The sequence below is a fragment of the Vigna angularis genome, chromosome 2, assembly GCF_016808095.1.
Source record: "Vigna angularis cultivar LongXiaoDou No.4 chromosome 2, ASM1680809v1, whole genome shotgun sequence".
Taxonomy (NCBI): Eukaryota; Viridiplantae; Streptophyta; class Magnoliopsida; order Fabales; family Fabaceae; genus Vigna; species Vigna angularis.
This window is the reverse complement of record NC_068971.1, coordinates 24,638,814-24,645,254: the sequence shown is the minus strand read 5'-3', so window position 1 is coordinate 24,645,254 and position 6,441 is coordinate 24,638,814.

The window sequence follows — 6,441 nt, the reverse complement described above, 5'->3', positions numbered from 1 at the left end:
AGAATTATGAAACTTCTATTTTTTAGGCTTCATACCTGAAAATAATTATTTTTGCTTTTTACGCATAATTTTTAATCTTTTTTAGCCCTTATGAATGTTATTTCAATTTTTTTTCTCTGTTATATAAATTAACAGAGACTAATATTATAATTAAATATTATAGATGTTATATACAATCAGTTATTTAGTTTTCAGATATTCTAGATATTCAGTTATTATGTTTCCTTTTATACTCAGTTTGTTGGTGTTTTGTTTATTATTTTATTCTAATAACTAAAACAGATTCAAAACTATATGTTTAAGGGGTAAAAGAAATGAGTTAAGTCACAAATTAAGAAGTTAAATTTTGTATAATTATAAAGACTAAATAAATTATTAACCTTGTTTTTCATAGTTCAACCAAACAAAGTAACTTTGTTTATTTTGATTTTAGGTAGAAGTAGAAATTTGCTAGGATGATCATATGATATTACATGGGATCAGAGTAAAATAATATATCAAATTTCCTAACAAACAAGTATTTTAAAATATAAATATATATTAATAAAAGAAGAAATGAAGAAGCTTCACTAAAATTATGTTTTATTAGGTAAATAATGAACATATCATTAATATTAATGGAACTTACTTAGTTCTTAAGTAAGAATCTGGGTTTGAACTATGTAGATGGAAAAAATGTGGTTGGAAGAGTATATCCTAGTCTAATTAGTTTTTCCAACATTTTCGTACCAATAAAGCTAGTATAAAAGACCAATGATACAGTTTTAACAAATCTTTTAAATATATATCAAATGTTTATTGAATTTGCTCCTTTTCAATGACAAAGTAAAGAACAATATAAAGTAAAAAGAAGAAGAGAGTTTACTCCGTAATTCTTTATATTGAAGATATAAATTAATAAAAAAAGAGAGAAACATTGCATTTTCAATATCTCATTCAAAATCAAGTTAAGAGATTGCTAGACATTTACCTTTTCTTAATTATTTCTTTTTCTTTTCTCCTCACTCCACTCCTTCCAATATTCCTCCTTCCTGTCATTTTTCTCTCACTAACATCTTTCTTTAGCGACCAAGTTGGCAAGTGTTTGAATATATTTAGATTATTTTTTTAATAAACCAAAAGTAGTTTATACATAAGTTTAAAATAAGAAATTAGATGAGAAACTTTCTAGAAAAATTAGCCAACGTCTAACTTAAGAAAAACATAATTTTATTTTCTTAAGTTCTTGAGAAGGACTTTTTCCTCTTTGTAAAACTTGAGTGCTTTAATTAGGAATATCATAACTAGTGACCATCCTTGTAGCTACTATTTATTGAAAAGATTGCACATAATTTGAATAATCTGTTGACGGCCAATCTTCCTACTTTGCAATTAACGGCAGGCTTAACAAATTGGAAAGGTGTTTTGGATAATATCAAAAGCAAAAAAGCACATAATGTAGGAGTACTTTAGCAATTTGAGGGGTACATTTAGTAGTTAAATTCAAGATTTTAACTCACCTTCTCTTAGTTTTACACCAAACAAAACCCAACCAAATAAGAAAAGGTGAGCTACATTCACAAGTCATATAATAATGAAAATCATTATAAAACAATTAAATAAATGTTAGGGATAGAGAGCCAAAATATAATTTATATTTTTTTTTCAAACACAATTTATAAATTTTAATAGGCTGAATGGGTGGAATCGACTCATTTTTATAGTCTTAATTTTGAGACCCTGGTTTTATTTTAGTATAGTTATAATTTCAATGATATTCTAAAATCACGAACTAGACACACGTAAATAAAAATCCTCAAAAGAAAAAAAACTTTTAATTGAAAATCCAAAAAATAGAGCTATTACAAGAGTTAGGAAAACGACATGCTACTTTGTTTTCTCTAAACAAAGAGATGTCACTTTTATGAAAGAGAAAAAAACCAAAAAAATATACCAAATGTTACCTTTAAAGTTGAATTAGAAGCGTATGATATTTTCTCATCTTGTGAGCTAAGCTCATTTTCCCAACACCCACTATACTCTTTTATTTTTCTCTCAACATACATTTCTATGAAATAGTGGCCTAACTTTTAATATTGATTCACATACTTTTAATTAGGAAAAAAAGGAAGAAAAAGTGAGAAGAATAAAATCTAATAATTTGTTTTTATCAATGCATGCATTCATGGATAAATTTCATTCTCCTCCACACTTTTTTTCGATTGTCTTTTTGTTTTCCACGTAAAGGTATAAAGTAAAAAAATACAATATGAAATGTTGCATTATCCGTTTTTATTGTTCATTTATGATAGAAAAGACGTAAAGTTATATTTACCCAGACACTTGGCTGTATTAGTATAGCACTTCTTCCTACCAATATGAAATCGTTTTCAAAATATGTTTAATATGTAAAAGGTTATTTTTATGTTAAAATAATTAAATAAACTCTATCCGTTTTACGAATGAATTTTATAGTTTTAATTTCCTCTTCCGATAAAAATTAATAGACCTTCTATATTAATGACTTTAGTTTCATTCAATTTGTAAAGAATACCATCTATATTAATGAGTTTAGTTTAATTCATTTTTTTTAAAGTGCAAATACCTTCTATGTTAATGAGTTTATTTTGAAAAAAAAAAGTGCAAATTTAAACTAACTCAAATCACAGTATTTTAATTAGTTCAATCACGAGTTTTGCGGTCAAAAATACCAAAAAACAATTTCTAAGGTTTTGAACCTAAGTTTCCAATAATTTTTTTGCTTTGATATGTGATTATTAATGTCACTAAATAATAGAAACTCGAAGTAATAGTATTAAAGGATCTGAAAACAATGTTTGTTCATCAAATGCAACTTTATTAGAAGGAAAACTTGTCATAATTTGCATAACTAAATTTTTTTATAGTATCAAAATGTAGAAAGGTTAGAACATATGATCATAAGCATGATTATTAAAAAGATGAATTTGATCAATGGTTAACAAGATTAGATGCTTCATACGTAGTGAGAACTGAAAATGATAACAAGTCATCAAGGAATGGCATAAAGCTATTTGCATTGTTTAAAATATATGAACATCAATATCGGAAAGAGCAAAAATAATGTACTTTTATAAAAGAATTTAATTTTTTTTAAAATTAAGAATTTAAAGTGAACTAAAAGTTTTATATTGGATAGAAATGAATAAAATATGTACTATATAAATAACAAGAACTCATAAATATATTATTTTATTTTAAGGTTTTAAATGGAAGATGGTGTCTTGAGTTTGTTCATGATTTATTAATGTTGATTTTTTTTTTAATATCTTGTGGCAAAGGCTAGATAACTTTAATCAGATTGAATCATGGTACTTGGACTAACTAAAACTATCATTTATGACTTTAAATTTAAGGGTACATATTCGATATAATAATTAAATAAAATCACGTGTTTCTTTTTCATTTTACAATAAGGAGAAAAAAATCTTCATGATATAATTTTATATAAGATAATGATATTAAAATATGTGTATGTGTTTTCAATTGAAAGACTAAAAATATGAAGATGATAGAAAAAGGAACAACATGGTAAAAGCCTTATAATATTCTTGAAATCAATTACTGAATAATGATCATATCTTAATATCTTATTTATTTTATTTATATATATTGACATTAATTAATTGAAACATGTATTAAAATGTGTAAAATAATTTATTTTAATGGTTAAATATATTTTTAGTCCTAAACTTGAATCTAAACATAAAAATAATATGTGTAGTTCCTGTAACCTAACAATGTTAAATTATTTTTATGTATTAAATGACGTTTTAGGCTAACATTTGAACTAGAATGTATCAAATAGTATAAATAGTTCAAACATTAGCCTCAAACATCATTTGACACATGAAAAATAAATTTAACACAATTGGGTTAGATGTACTATTGATAATGGTGATTTTTACCATTATATGAGCCTCATTCTATTGATAAAATTAGCTCTTTTATAGCTTATAACTTGCTTTAGCCCTCACTTTTATCTTTCTTTGGTAAATACTTTTATTTTGGGCTACACTTTTGTAATTATGTCTCTAATCCCCTCTTTTGATTCTATTTTGGTTTTAGGAAGATCCTTCACCATATTAAAAAAGCTTGGCAACCTAGAGAAGAAGACAACAACAATAAGAAGAGTTTTAGAAACCCATCTTGCCTTGAGCGCCACCTTCTTGCGTTGAGCGAAGCAATTACAGAGAGCATCTAGAGCATCCACCGTTGAGCACCCCCTATCACCGTTGAGCGCCACAATTACAAAGAGAAAATATGGGCATCCTGAAGGCTAGTGTTGAGTAGCAGAGCCCTGACGCTGAGCGGTGCCTTTACTGATGTGGCACATTGAGCTTATTTATTCAGATTTCTTGAAGAATATCGGGTCTTTGGTGGTTTTGAGGCACGACTTCATGTTTGGAGCTCATGTAGGCTGCTTGGGGCTTGTGGGAACATCCTCTTCTTCCTTCTTGTGTTTCCTTCTTTTTTTTCTCATTTTCCATTTTGTAAGCTTGAGGCTCTCTATGGAAATTGAGAGCCAAACTCATTTTGTTAGATATTTTTGCAACCATTAAACTTTCTTGGACTTTGTAAATGCTTTAATTATATACATGTCTCTTCCATTATATGCTAATTTCTTGTTTCCACTCTTAATGCTTGCTTGAAATGGGGACGTGGATAGTTTTATTTGTGGTTCATTAGGTTTTGGGAAGAATATAGTGAAACCTAGACTTGAAATAAGAGATCTAATGGAGCTTGTATATAGGAATGAAACTAATTGTCTTAAACCCTAGATCTTAATGTAGGTTAGCTTGTTAAATGTCGAATGGATTAGTTCTTAGTGAGAAAGCCTAGGTTCTTTTACCTAAAAGATTAGTGTGTGAGTGTTTGGGTGGGTTATTTTAGTGTTTGATGGAGAGTGATCAAACTTTCCATTATTCTAAGTGCCTCTAACTATCAAAGTCCACCTTTTATTTCTGTCATTTTATCTTCTAGCACATAATCTTATATTCTTTAGTCTAGATGGGTTATTAATTATACCATTATATAGTATTACTTGAGTCTCTTGGAAAACGATACTCAGTTTTACCATTTTATATTACTTGAGCTATTCGGTAAACTTGTTGATGACCATTAACAACTATATCAATTCATTTTTAAAGTCTGAGAACCAAACTATATCAAAGTTTAGAACATGAATGAACTCCAATATCAGGTTTAAGTTTAAGGACTAAAAATATATTTAATCTTTATTTTAAAATATAAAAAGAATTAAAAGCTTGAAATATGTGTGGCATTAGTCATGCCAAAGGAGGATTAATATTTTCTAATAACCAGCGGTGATAAATGTGTAATAATTATTTATATTTTTTTTAATATTAAATCATCCAAGGTTTATTATTTAATACATGATTATTGCTAGTATTTTATCATTGTGTCAAAATATCAATGTATTATCAAAATCCTAAAATGAGATTTATTTGCAATTTATTTTGGATATGTGAGCGTGTTTTGTGTTTATCTTTTAAATTACTTAAATTTCAATTCCTAGAAAGACAATGTCTCTATAATGATTAGAATAATAGATCTCAACCTCACGTTAGTGGTATACTCACCCCTACCCCTTATATATAAGACAATGTCATGAAAAATTTCATCATAAAATCATTTTCAGACAATAAATTTGAAAATTTATATACAAATAAGGAGTTCCTTATGGAAATTAAAAAGAGGTTGATTAAGAATGAAAATTTTGATATAAGTACGGTCTTGAAAAAATAACCGCAAAAGAAATATATGGGTAAAGGAAACATTAAATAGTACATCATGGAGATGTTTAATATTGGTTCAGAATTAAATGCACTCAAATTAGAATTCTTTGAAGACTTGTTGGTGCCTTTAGGTATGTTAATGTTGGTAATGTAGAAGAAAGAGTAAGAATGAGGTGTCTTTGTGTGAATTATTTAAATTGTACGTAGGATATTACATGTTTCCAAAATTAAAGAATATCTTTTGTGCGATGAATTTGTGAAAAGTTATACAACATGGACATGATATGATGAACTGTTAAGCATGTCAAGTGTGTGTCAAATAGATGAATCTATTGATTGGACAATGGATAATAGATTACAGGACATGATTCGTGATGTTAAAGTACAATCTTTTGCTAAAGTAGGTAATTATGAAAATATGTTTATAGATGTATAGACTCTATTATATCCTGATTAAACTAAATTCACATGATTATCAGTACAATTAAGGTTGATAAGTTTGAAGGCATTGAATGAATGGACTAATAAAAGCTTCACAAAGTTACTTCAGTTGTTGAAGAATTTTTTTTCAAAAAGTAATACACTACGTAATCGAAATTATGAGGAAAAAAAGACACCTTGTCCGATCGGTATGGAATATCAAAAGATTCATTTTTTCCTAATG